Source organism: Tenrec ecaudatus (genome assembly GCF_050624435.1).
Source record: "Tenrec ecaudatus isolate mTenEca1 chromosome 16 unlocalized genomic scaffold, mTenEca1.hap1 SUPER_16_unloc_8, whole genome shotgun sequence".
Classification (NCBI taxonomy): domain Eukaryota; kingdom Metazoa; phylum Chordata; class Mammalia; order Afrosoricida; family Tenrecidae; genus Tenrec; species Tenrec ecaudatus.
This window is the reverse complement of record NW_027457661.1, coordinates 649487-670983: the sequence shown is the minus strand read 5'-3', so window position 1 is coordinate 670983 and position 21497 is coordinate 649487.

Sequence of the window (21497 nt, the reverse complement as noted above, 5' to 3'; positions counted from 1 at the left end):
ACTGTCATGGGTTTCATTAAGAACAAGTCTATCTCTACCAAAGAAAACTGCAAGGTAAGAGGACTTTCAGCTCCAGCTACATATGTCTCCAAACTTACATATTGTCCTGTTTTCAGAAGAAAAAAAATGTACTCAGTGCCTCCCGGGCAAATAAAAACTTTGGTACTACAACCTACAATCCCAGATAAAGTGTAGGTATCTGCTTTGGCAGCTCCCCTGGATCGAGCTGCTCCAGTAGCTCTCCACAAAAACCCTGTGAAGAGATGATCAGGCAGGGTAGCCTAGTCTGTTCTGCAGAAAGAAGCTACCCCTGGAACCTCAGTGGCTTAAAATCTAGAAGTTTATTCTTGTTCATGCAAATTCTGACACTGGAAGGGCAATTCTACAGGGTGTTTGTCCTGCACACCGTCCGTCAGTGATTCGGGCTGCTTCACAAATATGGTGCCACCAGATCAAAAGGTGGATTCCAGGTCATCACAGAAGAGGAAGAGAGAAGTGGGGGTTGTGGATCAGTCTTTACATGCTTTGACACTTTAGTTGACATAGATCGCTGGCTAGGGCTGCTTATATAAAGGTTATCAGTTCAAACCACCTAGCTGTACCACAAAAGGAAGGAGTCATCTGCTTTCATAAAGGGTACAGCCTAGCCAACCTCATGCAACAATTGTACTCTGTAGCACAAGGGGTGAGCATGAGTCAGAACTGATTTGAAGGCAACAGGATTTGGGGTTTTTTTTGTTTGTTTGTTTGTTTGGTTGGTTGGTTGGTTGATTGGTTTGGTTTGGTGAGTGGGAGCTGGTTCTACCTACAGCATATTAATCTGAAGTAGTCACTTTAGGTTTTTTTGTTTGTTTTTTGAGAGATGTGGAAAAGCTCATTGGCTTTAATGGGGAGTTAACTCTGCCGCAGACGGCCTCCTCAAAATTTCCCTCCCACTTCAGAAACTAGCAGAGATTTTCAATGAAGGAGCCTGCTGGCACCCGCTGGACATCTCCTTGCAAGGTCAGTCCTTTGGAGCCATTGGGAGGGAGAAAAAAGAGACTTTTATTCCTGTAAAGAATTCCAGCCCCAGAAATCCTGAGGGGGAAATTCTGCCCTGTCCTCTCGGGTCGCTATGAGTCCGAATTGAATTTATGGCTATGAGTTGAGTTGTAATTCCATTCACTTACTGCTCTTGACAGGTTGCTAGATTAGGGCTTGTCTTCCCAAATGCCAGCACTAAACGAAAATGAGCTGTCCGGGCCACAATAAAGGGGTTGGAAATACATCAGGCACACTCATTAGACACCTATGGCAAAATTCAGAACTGAGCATGCTCTGACCCAAGTCATGTAGACCCAGGTGGAAGGTCCACCTGGTCATACAGAATAGGACTTCACAAAAGTGCACCGAAATCAACCAATACGATCGACCAATGTCCTCCAGTGGTGTTGGGAGGTGATAGAAGTAGGCCTGGGCTCCTTGTCGCCCTCCCTTGTTCACGTGCTCTGCAAGTGGAGGGTGAGGCCCTTGGGGGTTCCTGCCGTGGCTCCTCAGCTGGTTCTGCACTCCTGCTCAGGTATTCCTCCCATGAAACCGCCATATTCAGCTGCAAACTTTCCCCACCCCTGCCATGCAGCCCGGCGTGCTTTCCGGAGATACTGGGGACTTTTGGGGACTGCGATACCTGAAACTTTCTTCCATAACATTCACTTGGATTTACAAAACTGCTTCTGCCATATGAATTCTTTCAGCGTTGCTAAGCAAGAACTGAGGTCAACCACCCCAGAAACCTAACACTATCAAGTCAATTCTGACTTATATCAATCTAGGGGGTCCTCAAACTATGGCCTGCGGGCCGCATGGCCCTCAGAGGACATTTATTCAGCGCGCCGGGTGTTTTTGCCCCGTTTTTTTTTTAACTTCAAATTAGGTATGTGCAGTGCGCATAGGCATTTGTGCATAGTTTTATTTTTAAACTATCGTCCGGCCATCCAGCGGGTTTGAGGGACAATGAACTGGCCTCCTGTTTAAAAAGTTTGAGGACCCCTGAAAGGACAACGTAGAACTATGCCTGTGGGTTCCCGAAGTTCTAAATCTTTACAGGAGCTGAGAACCGCATCTTTCTCTGTGAGCCACTAGCGGATTCCAACTGGCCGGCCTCATGGTCACACACATTCCACCAGGCTCCTTGAGCCTTACCTTGATAATTTAATGAAATGATACTTCTCCAAGTCACACTGTATCATGGTCTATAATCTTGCTATTCTAATATCAAATTTAAAATAAGGAATATAGTTAAGCTCCAAATCCATAAGCAATAAGATCATTGAATCTCTTTGGACACTATTACTTAAAAAAAGAAAAAACTCTGTCCAATTATTTTCAGCACAGAAAAGCTTCCAGTGTTTACAGCTTAGTATTTAATTGCTTTTTCTCTTCTTCTTTTGCATTGGTGAATCATTTTGAGCTTATAATAATGTCAAAATAAATAGTTTCCAGAGCCTCCAGGCATTCACTGTGTAATGATCATTTAAAAGATTTCTTGGTTAGAGGGTCCTCAAAAGAATAAAAAGCGTGTCCGCATCCCTGGTCATTTCTATATTCAAAAGAAGAAATTGCTCATCAAATGCTACAAGCCAATTTCTTTCTTCAGCCAAACTGCCCATTTTAGCATCACTGAATTAAGCAAATGGTTCTACATTTCAAAGTCAACAATGATACTCTTTTCCCTTTAACACGAGCATCTTAAACAGCTCAAAAAGTAGTCGAGCTCTTTATTATGGCTTTTCCTGAGAAAGCTGTTTCGTTGTTTATTTTATTTATTCATCTAGACTTTCATTTTAAGATTTGTGTATTTTAAGTTCTGCTAGTCAGGACATTTTAAATGGAGCCAGATTTTTTTTTATACTTTGTCTTTTAAAATATAATGAGGCTGAGCCATACATCCCTTAATAAAATATAAAGTCTTCCTATTTCTGTTTGTTTGTAATTTCCCTAAGGATAACTCTTAAAGTAGTAAAACCAAAACCCGCCATAATGAATTACATTTGGTCTACTGGGGGTTGTGGCCAACCTTTAGATAGAAAAATCCAGAGACTCCCTTCTGCATCTCCTTTCCCAACCAAACCCCGGTGGCTGGAGGCTGGAAGGAAGAAAGAGGCTGGGCTGCTGGGGCAGGGTGGGGAAGGGGTAACCTTGCAGATTATTTCAAATTCTACTCTGAAGGCAGAAAGTTATCCCAATGAGATAGCTAGAGATTCACTTCCTTAGAAAAAGATTGAAATTAATGTGTCCCTTAGAAAAGCCAAAGGAAAAAAGTCGTTATTAATTTAGGCAATTGAAGAACTTTGAAAGCCATGTCTAGTACATAAAAACACCTGTCCCTAGAGCCCATCGGCCTAGGAAACTGAATTTTTATACCATGTAAAATAAAGGAAGGTCATTTCTTAGACTTGCTCAACAGAAGATTGTCATTTTAAACCGGTTACTGTAATGAGAAGCTGGGTTTTCGTAAAAAGGACTGAATGCTTGAGTCAGTGTGAAATGAAATTAGAGATGCATGTTCTGCGCATGGCAGCATTTCCGGAGGAGTCTGTGTTCCCGTGACTGCTCTCAATCTGTGTCGTGCCTTCTGGGAAACTCACAGCGTGGTGCCCACATCTAGTCTCTCGGACTTTCTTGCCAGCTTTGGAAAGGTGTTGAGTCTGTTGGATCTGCTGCACAGAGACAGCATGCAAGTGGACCCTTCCCACATTCCTCAGAGAGCAGCCCCCCAGTGTAAAGCTGTGGGTGAGGTTTGATGACCTTTGCCCCTTCATCATCCCGCATTCTTTGACGGACCCAAGCGCTCCCCCGAGGCATTACCGGAGAAGCAGCTACCCCATAGTTTCCAGATGGTGGGTATCAGCCTGTGTGCTCATTGGGATCGCCAGAGAGCTGTCCAAAAGACATCTTTGTCCCATCTCCACTGAGTCCGATTTTATTGGCCTGGAATGCAGCCTAGGTGCTTGGATATTTTTCTCTCTCATTAAGTTTTTATTGTGAATTGGGTGAAGGTTTACCAAGATCATCAGTTTTTTATTCAACAATTCATACACATTGTGTTTTATGCCACTTATTGCAATCTCCACAATATAATATGACTTATTCCACTCCCTACTTATGTCTTCTGTTTCCCTTCCTCCTCTCTTCCTACCCTTCTGAACTTGGGCCTTGGATTAATACTGCCCTTTTGAGATCAAATGGTTTGCTGTTTTCAGGTTTGTGTGCCTCACTTGTGTAATTGCTCCCATTGTAGACCAATCTATTATTTGGCTGAATATTGAACCACAGGTAGGAGTTCATTTTCAAACTTAGTGAATAAGGACCATCATTTCAGAGGTTCTGTTAGTCCCTATCCAGCCAATAAGCCTGGTCTCTTTTATGACTGTGAATTTTGCTTCACTATCTAGGACCTTTTGATGTGATCCCTTTCAAAGAAGTTGGAATTGATAGTTGGAGATCATCTAGTTATTCTGTGCTCAGAGTCATGAAGTCTAATGTTCATGTGGTCCACTCACCACTCTTTCCTCCAGAGTGAGGGTGACAATACTTGCCACCTAGATGGCCACTTGTGAGCTTCTGAGATCCAGCTGCTACTCACCAGCGTGGATGTCGACCATAGTCTTTACAGTCTAGGTAATGACAATTGTTCTTGGTGTCCTTCACAACTATAATCCCCAGCCCCCAAGCCCAATAAAGCACTCCCTCCAGTTGTTCGGTTATGCCTAAGGAGTTTTGATAACTTCATCTTCTGTGTGCTCCGGAATATTCAATTCCCTGGATGATCAGAATGCTCAGTCAGGGCTCAGAATCTTGGTGTTAAGGCTCCTGGTGAGATCCTGGCACATCAGACACAGAGGTTGTGAGGCTAGAGGATGGGCAGAAGGGGATCATACTGAGTCTAACAAGGAAAGAAAAGGAAATGAAGGATATAAGCAATTAAAAGCAAGCGCATAAATAGATACAAATACACAGATGGCCCTTGCAACATTATTCCCAATCTCGCAAACGTGTCAACGGTCTAAATACCCATCAATAGGTGAATGGATAAGTCAAACATGTTGCCTACGGTATATACAATGGACTACTACTCAGCCATAAAGAGAAATGAACTCTTGACACAGGCTACAAGAGGAATGAACCTCATAAGCATTATGCTGAGTGAAATAAATCAGCTTCAAAAAGGACACATTTTGCTTAATTCCACTTACAAGAAATATCTAGGCTAGGAAAATGAATAGAGACAAACATCTCCCAATTGTTTCCAGGGATAGGTAGGAAGGTAAGTATGGTTGTTACATAATGCCATGTCAATTGGACAAATAAGTGAGGTGGAGTCTTTCTTATACCTATATGAGTGTCCTTGGATTTATTTCTCTAGTCAACCCAGCCTAACCCAGTAGGGCCTGGAGGGGAAGTGCCATCCCTGAGACGATACTGAGCTTCCATAGGGTGATGACATAATTTTGGAATGGGTAAGGATGATAATATGAACAACATGCAGAATGCCACTTAGTTATAATCTTGTAGAGCGTGGAAGTGACGAATGTTTTGATGCATGTATATTTAGTACGATTTTTAAAGAGTGTACGCAAAAGAGCAATATGGCAAGTCTGTGTTGCCATTTGCTGTTGCTCAGCTAAAAGCGATTCGGGCCTGTGTAGTCCAAAGGGAACCACAGAGGCTCAGGAGGAAAGCTGGTACCATCTCCAACTAAGACTTGTCTGACCAAATGCAGAGTCTCCCTTCAAGTAACTGACAGGTCAGAGGCAGCTCATCTCTGCTGCAGAAGCAATGATTTGTCTCAATTCCCAGACCACTGTCACAACCATGTCTTGTTGCCCTCGGTGCCCCCCTTCCCCACCACAATAAGTCACTAGAAAGCCATGCTTCATTTAAAAACAAACAAATAAACCCCTTCTGCCTCCATCCTGGCACTGTTTCAGCTTATTTAGCATCATAACATATGTCATCTGTTTCCCTAAACAATCTAACATGGACATGGCACGATGGGACTGAGGAGTTAGGCAAATGAGTACCAGCCTGCCCTCTGAACACACACGATGGCATTTGACTTGCTGTCAGTAGATGCTGTCGCGTTTCTTCTCCTCTTTCCTGGAAAATAAATATAGAAAAGAAAGAGGCCATGAAAAGGGCTGCAAGATGTTTAGCTCTGGTCTTTCTAGAAAGTGTAGAATAAAAGCATGTGACCCCTGCCTGCCTTTAGATGCCCCACTCCTCTGGCTAACAAGGACTGCGCACTGACCATGGACAAGACATCTGGATCTGGGGGGAGGATAAAACAATTGCCCCCACCAGCAAAGAGTTTCCAGATTTACGGGACTGCACAGGCCAGGGAGCAGCTCATAAAAAGAACAAGAAGAATCGCAAAGGAGGGTGTGCTCCAGCACCACTTCGTCCAGCTGCAGACACATGAAGGCAAAGTTTCCTTTGCTTTCAGTCAAGTATATGATTTCCGCGGGATCCCTTACCAACACCTTCACAAAGATCTAGGTTCTTGGGTTGTTTCGTTCCAGGGCGGACATCACCTTGGTAAAGCCACACTTTATGGACAGCTCATGGTCCAAGAATTCCACCTATATGTTTTGAAAGGGGCCACGTTAAAACCCCTGGCTCAGACTTTCAGGACTGGGCACAATACAGCTAACCCACCATGGGGACAGCAGGATTTGGTAACACTCTCATCTCCATCACAACCTGGACCTGGCAAAGCTATTTTCTTCCACTCACCATCTTTCAATCAATATTTACTCAGCTATTAGTTGCTCCCCAGGCTCAGCATCAGAAAAGTGTTCAAACGTTACCGAATTGTCCATCTAATGGTAGAGGTCTGTGCAAGGGATATGAGAGCAAGAGGCTCAGAGATGATCAGTGGGTAACGAGAGAGGGATTCACCTTTATCATTTGTAGAAAGCCCCTGAGGCTTAGTCACATTGGCAGACTTTCCCTGGAGCAAGCAAATAAAGCTGCTCCCGGCTCAGCTCCATTCCTGATCTGGTCTTGCCATGAGACTATCCAGGCTTTGTCCCAACCCCACATTCTGGAAAGCACGAGTGGAAGGAGGTGGATCTTGGGGATACCATGGAAAAGAATGGGCATTGCACAACACTTCATTGTACTCATATGGAGCTTATACAAAGGCCAAGAGATAGAACCAGGTGAGACTGTGAAGAGGACAAGGTGATACTGCATGGTTTAAAATCAGAAAAGGTGTGCATCAGGGTTGTATCCTTTCACTGTTCTTATTCCATCTGTATGCTGAGCAATTTATACAAGAAGCTGGTCTATGTGAAAAAGAACATGGCATCAGGATTAGAGGAAGACCCAAGTAATGTCATTAGGAACATTTTCTCACTAAAAATTTTAGGTCATGGCATCAAAAAAGTGTCATTTTAACCTAAATGGGTTTTTAGACCAGTGAAATAACAGCGAGAGTGAGTCAGCATTGTGCACAGAATTGAGCGATACTGGTTCTTTGGGAAATTCATAATCCAACACTGACACTGCTGAGATAAAGGATGACAGTGAGGAAGATTCTACACCTGAGCTCTGTGATGGGCCAACGTGGTGCTCTACTCTCTTCAGGAATGGATGAGCCAGCTCCACCAAGATTCCCCTTTACTGGAGCACCTGCTATGTATGTAGACGTTGAACACAAGAACGCTTTGGCGTTCCTACAATGATTTCTGACCGATGAGGTCATCGAAAAATTGATTATGATAGCCCGGAGGTTTACTTTCAGGTTTTAACCCCTCTTCAGTTAATTTCTGTGCATGGGGGAAGGTTTGGGGCTTGCTTCATTTTCCTACATACGGTATCTCAGTTTGTCCAACACCATTTGTTGAGCAAGCAGAATTTGTCCCTTTGGATATTTCTGTGTCCTTTTTCGAAGGCTAGTTTCCTGTTGACTGGTGAATATATGTGTAGCTTTTCTGTTCGAATCCATTGATCTATATACCTCTCAGTGTACCAATACACTGCTCTCCCTTAGGGAAAAACAACAACAAAAGTTGTATGAGCCCCTATATAATGATTTTTTTAATGGACGATGAACTATTTTCCAGGCCAGCACTATCCTATGTTTGAGCACATTGCTGCAGCCACTGTGTCAATCCATCATGCCTTATAGCCTGCGGTACTCATGTTCAGGTATAGTGTTCTGCCATTCACAAGGTTCACACTGGCCAGTTCTTTCAGAAGTGGAAGACCAGGTCCTCGTCCCTCGTCTCTCTGTCTGGAAACTGCTGAAGTCTACCTGCAGTGAGTGACCCAGCAGGCATTTGAACTACTGGCTGCAAAATTTCCACCATTACAGCCAAATGCAGGCCACCACAGTACAACAGACAGTAACAGCATCTTAACACCACACAAAGGCTCCTCCCTGGGGAGACCACGTGTTCAGGCAATTGCTGCTGTTACACATGTAAGTGGGGGCTACATGAAGTCGCACCATCTCCCGTGGCCCTTCCAGGAACAGGCCATTCTTCTGTTGTTTCTACTGGACTTAGGCTCAGCTGCCAACCTGCCCTCTGCACGCATTCTTCTCCTTACCCTTCCATGTCACCTTCTCTTTGCCCAAGTCAATACTGCTGGTCAGTCACCTACTGGTGGATGCTTGCTTCTGAAGTTTCTGAACCACATTTCCCCATGGTTATGAGACATTGCTGCTGCCACTGCGAGCATTTAACAGGTTACTTTACACCTTCAATGAGAAATCTAGGGGAATAGAAAGAAAGCTTCTTCTTTCTCCCAAGGAGTGGGTGGTGGTTTTGAACCGTTTCCCTTGAGGTTAGCAGCCCAATGTGTAACCCACTACACCAGTAGAGCCTTGGTGGCACTGTCCAGCAATTATTAGACTGCTAAACATGAGGTCAGGGTTTCAAACCTACCAACTTCTCCTTGGGAGAACGATAAAGCTGTTCCCATAAAAGACTGACAGCTCCAGAAGCCCACTATAGGCTGGCTATGAGTTGGAATTTTGCGGTCATTTAGGGCTTTTTGGTGGCATGTGATTTTTTAGGGCTTTTAGGTTGTTTGTGGACGTTCAAGGTGTGTTTTGGGCATTCGGGTGGTTTGGGGTTTTTAGGGTGTTTTATAAGATTTTAGGGAGTGTTTAAGGGATTTAGGGGTGGTTTTTTAGAGTGTATAGGTATTTTTCAGCACAGTATGGTGTTTTTAGTGATGTTACAGAGTTCCTTAGGGATTTTAGGGTATTTTTAATATTATATGTGTTTTTTCCCCCCAGCATTTTAGGTTTTCTTAGGGCTTTCATGGTGTTTTCAGGGCATATATGGGGTTTAGGAATGTTTAGGGTTTGGGAATCTTCTAAGGATGATTTTTTGAAGTTTCACATGTTTGGGTGGGCATTTGGTGTTTTTTTGTGACTTTAGAGTGTTTAGCTGTCAATTTGCAGCTTTAATTCCACAAAGAAAAGTCAGACAGCAAGCCAGAAAGGAGCAGGAAATGAAGGGGAAGCCCAGGCCACATGTTACAGCTGCCAAGTCCGGAGAACCTAGGTGTGGTCGTTGGCTACCTGGGACCGGGAGTGGGGCTGTGCTCCTGCCCAAGGGTGCTAGGGAGTAAACCAATCTCAGCTGGACGTTTGGCTTTTCTACTACTTAGCCGACTCCATGAACTTTCCCAAGGGCAGCTGGCGAATTGCCAGGGGAACCCAGCTAGACCCCCCACACAAAAGCACAGGGATGGTTACAGGAACAGGAGGTTTCACACAGTGGATGTGCAGGGCTTGGGGTCGGGATTGGGGGCCAAGGTGAGGAAGGGGCAGCAATAAGGCCTGGTCCCAAATAATCAGACACTGAGCAATAAAAGTACAAGGACTGCCAAGAGAACATGGGGACAAAGGATGGCTGGACTTCATTTGATATCTTTGGACGTGCTGTCAGGAGAGACCAGTCCCTGAAGGGACATCAAGTCCATGAAGGACATGATGCTTGGCAAAAAGTGGAGGACGGGCAATAAAACAGCTCGAACCAGCGGCTACATCAGTGGGCATAGTAACAATGGTGAGGATGGTTCGAGACCTGGCAGTGTTTTATTTTACTGCTTGTGTTTTTCTAGAACTGTCTTTCCTGGATGCACGAGGAAGGATAACTGTGCTTGTGGGAAGCAAATGCACAGTGGGCAGCGCTTTGGCCAACATAGGTACACCACCGGCACACAGTGCCCCCTTACTTGGCATCCAAAGTGACAGGATTTGTCTTTCCCCAGAGCTCTCCAGCCCTGGGGGAAGTGGCCCTGCCTTCGGCGCGCCGCCAGGGGGCAGCACTGCTGCTCTCTCACTGGCTACATCTGTGAGGACCCAGAGAGCAGCTCCTTTCTGCTGCTCTCCTCTCAGACTTCTGCCAGAAGCCTTGGCTCCTCCTGGATCCTCCCTTGATTCCCACTCTGCACCTTTGGGGACGCCCAGCCCATTAACTCTCTCCCATCCTTCCTTGCTGCCTCTTCTCCAGATGCCTGAGCTGGGCTTCAAGTAGTTGTAATGTTATGCTTAGGTGAGATGTGTTCAGCTTGTTTACTGTCTGTATACAAGAAAAGAGTGCAGCCCAAGACATCCACCCTTTTGTTCCTCTATGGAAAGCCTGTTACGTGTCATAGTCTTCTCTCTGTGCAGTGCTTTCCTCTGCTGCTGATGCTTTTACATGAAATAGGACTCGGTGTGTCACCGCTACAGGAAATTATCTCTGAAAAAATAATATGCCCAGAACTCAGAAACAGTGTCAGCTTGCATCTGGCATCATGGAAGCATCATGGGTGTGTTTCCATTCATTCGCTCCTGAGTGTCACATGTTAAACTCAGTGCATAGCATAAACAGCAGCAGGCACAAACTGAGACAAAGCACACCCTTTGCTGTGAAGCACATTCCGACTCCTGGCTGCCCCTGTGCCACAGAGTAGAACTGCCCCGCAGGGGCTCCCTAGCTGTCATCTTTACAGAGGCACATGGCCACACCTCCCTTTTGGGAAGCCACTGGGTAGGTTTGAACTTCAGGGTTGTAGTAGTTGATATTGTAGAGCCCTGGAGTCAGTTCGGATTCATAGGGGCCTGTGCACTAGAGAGAGAAACAAAGCCCAGTCCTGCGCCATCCTCGCACTTGTTACTGTATTTGAGCCGATTCTCGCAGCCACGGTGTCAATCCACCTAAGTAAGGGTCTTCCTCTTGTTTGCTAACCCTCTGCCAAAAATGATGCCCTTCTTGCAGGACTGGTTCCACCATAGTAATATGTCCAAAGTACCTGAGACAACGTCTCCGCATCCTCTTTCAGATCTCCTGCCTTTAGTTTGTCAGCTCAGTTCGATGGAGTCGATGCTGAGCCATAGCGACTCTATGAGATCAGAGCAGAACTATCTCTGTGGGTTTCCCAAAGGCTAACTCTATGGGAGTAGAACGCCTCATCCTTTTCTTCTGAGGACTGACTGGTGGTTCCCCACTGCTGACATTACAGTTGACACCCAAGGCATAAGCTACTATGCCACCAGAAGTCCCTTGCCCCTGTGCAATAACCAACACCACCTACACACAAAACCCACCCCTTCTCTGTCAGTTTGATGTATGGTGATGGCTTGAGTTGCTATGAAATTGGAAGCTACTAGGGGGAACCCGACAAAAACTACAATTTTTTCAAAACTATGCATTTAAATTTTTTATCCCCTTCATAGTACTCTCCATTACACTTCACACATTTGTCTAATCTGTGATTACATTCTTGGAAACAGTTTTCAAACTCAGCAGTTTGGGTGACACCCTTGTTTTTTTCCCCCCCTCTTCTGTGTTGTCAAACCACTGTCCTTCATTCATGGAAACAGAAAGAAGTCACATGGAGTGAGTTCAGGTGATTAGGATATGAGGGACAAGAGAGGCATGCTTTTTTTGGGGATGTTTTCATACTGTTATTTCTTTTCTCTTTTTTTATAATCATTTTTTGGGGCCTCATACAACTCTTATCACAATTGATACATACATCATATTTGTACATTCATTGCCCTCATCATTCTGAAAACATTTGCTCTCCACTTAATCCGCTGGCATCAGCTGATAATTATTCCCCATCCCTCATGAACCCTGAATAATTTCTAAATTATTTTGTCATATCTTACACTATACAATATCTCCCTTCAGCCACTTTTCTGTTGTCTGTCCCCCAGGGAGATGGTTATATGTAGATCCTTGTCATCGGTTTCCCCTTTCCATTCCTCCCTCCCTCTACCCTCCTCGTATCGCCACTCTCACCACTGGTCCTGAAGGGATCATCCGCCCTGGATTCCCTGTGTTTCCAGTTCCTATCTGTACCAGTGTACATCCTCAGGTCTAGCTAGATTTGTAAGGTAGAATGGGGATCATTTTAGTTGTGGGGGAAGAAGCATTTAGGAGCTAGAGGAAAGTTGTATGTTTCATTGTTGCTACAGTGCACCCTGACTGGCTCCTCTCCTTCCTGCTACCCTTCTGTAAGGGGATGTCCAATAATCTACAAATGAGCTTTGGGTTTTCACTCCACACTCCCCCGTATTCACAAAGATATGATTTTTTTGTTCCGATGATGTCTGATACCTGATTCTTCCGACACCTCGTGATCACACATGCTGGTGTGCTTCTTTCATGTGGGCTTTGTTGCTTCTCAGCTACATGACCACTTGTTTAACTTCAAGCTTTTAAGACCCCAGAATGTATAACTTTTGATAGCCGACCACCATCAACTTCAGTCACCACATTTGCTTATGCACCCATTTGCCTCCAGCAATTGTGTTGGGGAGGTGAGCATCACGGAATGCCACTTTAATACAACAAAGTATTTTTGCATTGAGGGAGTACTTGAATGGAGGCCCAATGTACATCTGTTACCTTAATACTAAACCTATAAATATATGCATATAGATCTATTTCCCCATCGTTATACATAAATATATTTACATATGCACATGCCTTTATTTAGACCTCTATAAATGCCCTTTGCTTCCTACCTCTTTCCTTGATTTCCTTTTACTTTCCGATTGTCCCACTCTCATGTTCAGCCTTCATTTGTGTTTCAGTAATTCCTCTCGGTTACATTACTCTTGGTTACACTCTACCAAGCCTCCTACACCCTCCTCACCATCTATTTGGATCACTTGGTGTTCCCTTGTCCCTGGGTTTGTTAACAGAACTTCCTTTTTCCCTACATCCCCCTTTCCCATCTCCCCCCCCCCACCAGCTGTCAGTCCCATTGTTTTCTCCTCCAGATTGTTCATCCAGCCTATCTCATTTAGACAGACCTGTGGAAATCATAGCATGCACAAAAACGAGACAGAGCAAACCCAAGCAACAAAATGAAACAAAAGAACAACACCACCACCAACAAGCCAATGACAAAAAGCAAAACAAAACACAAGAAAGAAAAGCTTTTAGTTAGTTCAAGGACTGTTTGTTGGCCTTTAGGAGTGTTTTCTCATAGAGTATGATGGGTCAGCTAGCCCTGGCCCCAAAGTCTATTTTTGGTATTCCCTGGGGACTTCGTTGCTCTGTTCCCCTTCCTGTTCTGTTGTACACCCTTAGTATTTTGCCTCGGTGTGCTGGGATCAGATCGGGCGATAGAGGCATGCTGTTTTTTTTTGTGTGAGCAGGTGCACTGTCATGGTGGCAAAACCAGTCCCCTGTCTACCACTAATCAGTCCTTTTTATTTTAAATAAATCATTTTATTGGGGGATCTTACAGCTCTTGTAACAATTCATACACCAATTTGTATGAAGCACATTTGTACATACATTGCTATCATCATTTCCAAACATGTTCTTTCTCCTTGAGCTCCTTTTTTCCCCTCCTCCCACCCACGTGAACCACTGATACTTTATACATACTTTTTATTTTTATATTTTACGCCTCTGCTGTATCCCTTCACCCAAACTTCTGCTGTTTGTTCCCCTGGTTGGTGGAGTGGGGCTGTATGTCCATCATTGAGATTGGTTTCCCCTTTCTTCTGCTTCTCCCCCCTACCTTCCCTCGTGGTGTTGCTACTCTCAGTATTGGTCCTGAGGGGTTTATCTGTCCTGGATTCTGTGTGTCGGAACTTCTAGTCAATAGCAGTGTGCAAGCTCTGGTCTAGCCAGACAACTCAGACCTTCTTACACAATATCTTCAGAACCTCTATATAGGAAGCTTGATTAACAGTCTGACCTAGTGCAATGACTAAACTCCAAATGCACTATCACCCTCACATCAACAAAACCAAACAAATGAGCATCTTCTTGAAGTTTGAGTTCACTTGACGAGGTGTATTTGAGTGAGGTGATGATGGCGTCTTACACTGACTTGATTTATGTTTGCATTCTGGCTTGTGAGAAGAGCACAAGGTCTTGTCACCAGCAATGACCTTGGGAAAAAAGTGTGGGTGCACTAGCTCAGAGCAAGTTGCCAGATGCCTGCCCAAACAGGAGAATGTATATTTTGAAATGTGTACCCAGTGGAGCTTTGTACCGCTTGGTTTTTTGGCGGGGGTGGGGTGGGGGTGGGGGGAAGGCCGGCTACTCCTTTGTAGGTTAGATAATCTGAGATGTGCTATTTGAAATTTCCTGGGGCCAGTTTTAGACAAAACTAGAAAAGTTAATTTTGCTGTATGGAAAAATCTGACAGTCTGGAAGTATCTAATTTTCCTCACATGCCATCATTCCCCTAGTAGCATTATTCCTAGTTAAAGCTCTCCTCTGTTCCTCCTTAGGGTTTCCCCCACTACCTGATGTTCCTTTTCTCCTACTCATCATCAAGGGACTTGTGTCCAAAGTGAGGACAGCAAATAAGAGACCCTCCTGACTCTCTGTTAAGAAGGGTGCTCTGGTGCATGCGTGTGTTTATGTGTGCACATACAATCGCATTTGAATTTTGTTGGAAGAGGCTTCATAGAGACCGAGAGTGACATGGTTAGAGCTGCTGCACATGTAGAGCACTGTACTCTATGGTGTTCTAATTCAAATGCATGTAAGGTCCAAGAGAGGTAATAGAAGCAAGTGACCAGGGTCAGGGAAGGCAGTAGGAGGAACTGAGGGAGCCTGAATGCCTCACACCCTGCTAGTTTCACTGATTCTTGGATGGGAGAGTACCAACCTAGTGCTGTGAAATCTTCGCAGTTTTCAGAGGCTTGGGGGATTTTAATTTTGTATGTAAAAAATAGACATCTAAATGCTTGTAATTTATTGATTTCGATAAACACACTGAATGCCAGTACTCAAGTCAAACAAACCAAACTGACAGCCATCGAGTCTTTGCCAACTCATAGTGACCCTATTAGACAGGGTAGAACTGCCCCTCAGTTCAGCTCCCAGCCCTGGAGGCCCACCAGTTCCTCGTTATTATCATGAGGAATACTATTTTCACAAGAGCGTTACATACCCCTAGAGACTAAACCATAAAGCCATATAGGCTTTGACCATCAATTCTGATATGCTTTTTCCTCAAACTGATGGGTCATTTGATGGAATCCTTGTATTACTTCCCTAACATAAAAATTAATCAAGCAAAGGAGATTCAGTGCTCAGTACTGCAGCCCCCTATTTAGAGATTAACTCTTAAAAACCACCACCACCACCACCACCACCACCACCACCACAGGCACCTTATCTATGTTGATAAAAACTTGAGTAGGCTGTATAAATATCTCAAGTATTTAGGATAAAATGGATTCTTTTTCTACTGTCACATATTTAGTTTGAGTTATGTGTTTCCATCTGAACACAAATTAAATAGACCTCATTGACATCTTTTCAAAATGCCATAAAAATTAAATGATTACCTTAAAAGATACTCAGTATAATTAGGCATCAGAAAAATGTACATCAACACTAGAGCGAGATAGTGTTTCAACCCATCAAGATGACACTAGCCAAGAATATTAAAAATACCATTGAGTGCTGGAAGAATGAACAGATTTGTGTCAGAAGAACAGTCTGAAAGGTCCTTAGAAGCAAGCACGGGGAGACTTCACATGCTTTGGATATGTTATCAGGAGATGCCAGTCCCTGGAAAAGGCTGAAATGTTAGGTTCAAGTATAACAACAGTTTTGAAGATGGTGTAGGACTGCGCAGTGGTTCATTCTGCCTTGAGTTGGAACTGACTCAATAGCACCTAATGCTAAAAGCTAGATGCTTTTGATCCTAAATGAAAAGTGGATGGTCCAGCCTCCATACCAGCTACGTGGACAACTGCCCCTCCCCCCAGAAGAATTTACCTTAGAAGACGGCACTGAACCTGTAGCTAGGGGAGATGCACATGTCTGATCAGAGCACACAGGGGCAAATGAAGGGGGAGGAAGAGAGTGGAGCACACACTGGTCCACCAGGCTTGGAGGATGATATTGGCACTCTGAACAGCCAATGTACAGAGTGGACCATATGGCTGATCCCACTATGAGACATGCCATCCCTTGCTGGCCCAGGGCCCTATGGGGACAATACCGGAGACTCTGTGTTGGGACTGACCCGGCTGGCCCTCCAACACGGAGGCAAATCACTAAAAGCATGCAGCAGAGCAACCATGGGAGCAGAGCGGGTAGCCCCTGAGGGAGTACAAAGGACAGACTCTGGGGCCAGAGCATGATACGCCATCAGACCTGACTGAAGGACACACCTATAGAAAAAAAAAATCAGACCTTGATCTATTTACAGGTTTTTCTTTCTTAAAAAAATTTTTTTGGCTTTTAATTAATTTACTCTTTTATTGATCATTGGTTTTCTGTTGTTGTTTTTTGTCATCACTGTGTTCTCACCCATCGCCTATCTTGCTATGGTTTGATTTTTGGTGCATATTATTATCTCAACAGATCTATCTAGATAAGATAGGCTGGAAGAATAGTCTGGAGGAGAAAACAACAGGACCAATGGTTCTCGGGGACATGGGAGAGAGAGAGGAGGGGGTAAGGAGGTGATGCTGACCAATCCAGCGACAGGGGAGCAACAAGTAATCCAAAATCCGTCGCAAGGAGGGTGTGAGAAGCCTGGTAGGTATTCAGCAAGGGTAATGTAACCAAGAGAAATTACTCAAACCCAAGTGAAAGCTGAGCACGATAGTCGGACAAGAGGAAAGTAAAAGTAAATAGAGGAAAGAACTAGGTGACAAAGGGTATTTCTAGAGGTCTACATACTGGCATGTACATATGTAAATATATTTATACAGGAGGGTTCGTAAATAGATCAACGTTCATATATTTATAGACTTAGTATTAAGGCAGTAGATGGACATTGTCAAGTACTTACTCAATGCAAGAACACGTTATATTAAATTGGCATTCCATGATGAACACCTTTCCAACATGATGGTTGAAGAAAAATGTGTGCACTAGCAAATGTGGTGAAGAAAGCTGATGGTGCCTGGCTATTAAAAGTTATAGCATCTGGGATCTTACAGGCTTGAAAATAAAGAAGCGGCCATCTAGCTCAGAAGCAACAAAGCCCACATGGAGGAAGCACACCAGCCTGTGTGACCATGAACTGTTGAAGGGATCAGATATCAAGCATCAAAGAACACAAAAATCATGTCATTGTAAATGAGGGTGAGTGCAGAGTGGAGACTCAAAGCCCATTGGTAGGTAACTGGACACCCCCTTCCTGAAGGGATGTGGGGAGGAGATAAGCCAGTCAGGGTGCAGGGTAGCAACAATGAAACATATGTTTCCTCTAGTTCCTAAATGCTTCCTCCCCCCACTATCATGACCCAATTCTACTTTACAAATCTGGCTAGACAAGGGGATGTACAGAGAGATCGCCTTGGAGATTGGGTGGATGTTCCCACAGTAGCGTGGAGCCCCACAAGTGCTGGTCAGGCGTTTCCCCCAGTCACTTGTAGGACCTCAGGATTTAGGCTGGGGATGCCCCCACTTTTTATAGGGGAGAACAACCTGTGGCCTGGTGTGTGGGAGAGGACCAGCGTGAATTCCCCAGCTGCTTGCCACACCAATAAGTGGGGGGTGGGAGCTCCCTCAGTTGGGCCTTCAGGTTTGCCCTAGGCAGAGGGGAGTGGCCTGGAGACCTCTATTGTCTTGTGATGGGAAAGAGAGTGAAAGGAGAGGAAAAAGAGAGAAAGAGGAAGACACAGACTGGGGCAATAATGCCAACCAGACTGACAACCACTCACCCACACACAACTAAAATGCACAGAGTAAATAAAGGTGACAACAGTAAAAAGAAAGAAAAGAAAACAACTAAAAAGGAGAACCAAATCTGTGGAGGCTGTGGTAGGAAGTAGAGAAGAGCTTGATGGAGCGGAGAAAAGCAGAAAACCTGTAAGAAGAGCCCAATAAAAGGGAAAAGAGAGAAGAGAAAAGGAAGGAGGAGGAGAGAGTATTTTTTAAATGGTTAAAGAAATAACTGACCCTGTGTTATGCTGTGTGTAGCTCTGACTCGTCCTGTGTGCAGTACTGTCTTAGGGGTCAGGCTGCCCACTAGGAGGACAGGGTTGCCCTAGGCTGAGTGTAGGGCTCTGGAAACCAGCAGTGGTATGTGCAAGCAATGAGAGGGAGCAGAGAGAATCGTACAAGCTAAGAGAGAGGTGAAGAAAGCAAAGACAGAAAGAGGAAAGAAAGAAAAAGAGAATAAAGAGAAAGAAGGAAATAAATCCAACTGAGTTCACTAAGGTTGGCTGTGATGGTAAAGAGCAAGGAGAGAGAGAAGGAGGAAATAAAGTATAAAGTAGTAGCTGATCCCTGATTGCTTGGATGAGGGGCCAGAGGGGTTTAGACACTGCTCCAACATGGCAGGTCAGTGTGCCCTTTTAATGCCGGGACCCAGTGGTGCTGGGCAGAATTGCCCTAGTTGACGAGATCACCTTAGAGGCATGACGGAGGTTTCTTCAACGGTGCAGCGCACTGTAGGTGTTTGTCCCAGGTGCCTTGTGTGGTGTACAGCACTCCCACAGAGGGCAGGCTGGAGTGCCTCCTGCTATTTGGGTTGATTTGCCCTAAGCGGAGGGAAGTGACCTGGAAGCCTTTAGTGGCATATGAGAGGAGAGAGTGGGAGAGAAGAGGAAAAAGAGGGGAAAAGGGGGAAAAAAGAGGGATAAAGAAGAAAGCGAGTAAATAAAAGCCCAACACCAACCTGAGCACGTTGAAACTGAGTGCGGTGGAAAAGTTAGAAGGGCTAGTGAATAAAGTGAGAATAAGTAGAGCAGTGGGTAAGGAGGTAATGATACTTGATCACCTGTCCTTGAGGCCAGAGGAATTCCAACTCTTCCTCAAGGTCACGGGGTCATGGACTTGTAAGGTCTCTCTCTCTGGCCTAAATTCCAACCCCAGTCCTTGGCTCCCCGCGAGAAAAATTTCATGCGGAAGCCGGGTTCGTGATCCAAGTGAATTTAATGAGAGTTAAAAGAAGCGTCAGGTTTTACAAGGCACCCATAGGATTCCTTTGACCATGGGGCCTGGCAGAGACTGCCTCAGGTCATGCAAGGATCTCTCTCCTCCCAGGAAGACGACCAGACCACCCCTCTCCCTTCTGGTCCCTGCCTTTTCAAGGGTTCCCGGGGAGGCTGGTGAAGGACCCCAGGTCAATCCCATTGGCTGAACTGCAATCATCTGGCCCAGGTGGGCTGCTCCAGGTGCAACATCCATCGGAGCCCACGGGCAGGAAAATCCAGCTTTCCTATGCTGGCTCTCCTGGGCATGCGTTAATGGACTTTCCCATCCCTGATGTAGGGTTCCACAGATGCTGTGTGAGATTACTTCAAAAGCAAGATCGCGCCCGTGGCCAGGGGTCACTTGGGTGCTGGAGTACCTGCCTTGTGCTGCATGTAGCACTGCAGCAGGGGCTGGGAGGGGGCACTGGGGGGCTCCCTCAGCCCCGTCTAGGGCTCCAAGACCGGCAGGGCCTCCCCAGCTATGTGTAGAATCACTGAGAGGGAAGCTTGTTGTCCTATCTAGACTGCTGATGCTTCCTAGATCAGAGGATTTTCTTTTTTATCCCTCTGGCCAGCTAGAATGAAATTGTCTCCCACAGTCTCTGGGCTACAGCTCAGTGCTGTTTAAGGCTGACACTGCTACAGCGGGTCTTTGTTATGGTAAAAGCTGCCAGGCCCTGTGGCTGAGTTCTGGCATTCCTTAGCTAGGTTGCTTCTTATGCTGATTTATGTTAAGGGACTCCCCTATGTGGTGCTTGGAGCTGAGCAACCAGACTTGGGTTTGAGTTTTAAACCAATCATTTATGTTTCACCCTTAAAAAAAATTCTACTTGTGATGTGCTCAGATTTGGTGGCTGTCAAGCTGACCCCCAGAGGGGGAGATCCAGCTTATCAGGGGGGTTGTTTACTAGTCGGCCAATTGGAACTAAATTTGCTCCCTGGACTCCCGACTTTCTGCCTTTTTCTCCCACACCATGATCTTCCTAAGGTAATAATATATTTTTTCTTCTACTCTAAATTATAGCTACCCACCACCAACCCCTGACCGTGAGCTCAAGGCATCCAACCGCATGGAGAGCTCAGTGTGGGGTTCCCCTCGTGTCTGAGATTCTGCCCCCTCTCAGGGCGTCCACCTGCAGGGATCCCTGCTCCAGGCAAGGGCATATCTGGCGCCTGCCACTTCGTCAAAATTATAGTGCTTTAAAGCATGCTTGGTTTGCTTTGTGAGTGGAAATCCCACAAAAGAAGGGGTTCGGGAGAAACCCTGTTACCCTAGTTCTAATTTCAGAACTCCACCTTCCCGTTTCCTTCACCTAATTTCCTATTTTTCTGGTCTGGCAGCAGGAGCTCCAGATAGATGGGTCCTATCTGGTCGCCATTTTCTCTGAATCCCTCCATCTATTTTTTTTACACTCTTAAAAAGTACAAAACATTTACTCTACAAGCGCAAACAGATTTTCAAAAGCAGGGAAAAACCTGAACGTTCAGTACATGGTTCAATCGTCTTTTCATCTCTGCGCCCTAACTATGCTGAGCTCCATGGAACTGCATGGAGGGGAGCTATTCTGGCGTCATCGAGCCAAGTGAGTGTTTTGAATTACCTCAAGTGAATATTTGACTGGAAAGCATAGGGTGTAAAAAAACCCTGAAATCAGATGGTGCACATCTATCACAAAGAACAGGGCCTTGTACTTAAACCTTTTTTCTGAAAATAAGCAGCCATCTAAGTGAGATGTCAACTAAGTCCGCCCAGGACAAGCAGCACAGCCAGTGTGATGCCAGGGTGATAAATAATAGAATCTCAATCTGCAGGTATGAACAAGAATCAGAGCTTAAGTTCGGAACACCCAGTTTGCAAAAGGACTCAAATGCACAGGCGGGGTGAATTCCCTCTGACCACAGTCCATGGACATGAACAGATACAGTTAAGTTCAAATGTAACACCTCATCATTTAATCTCTTCAGACTAATTTTAATTTGGTTCCAGTTTTTAGTATTTTTCACTTTCTGTTCGATTGAGGTTTTTCTCTCTTTTGTCATTGTTAGTTTTTCTTTTCTACTTGTTTCTTGATTTTGTTTTGTA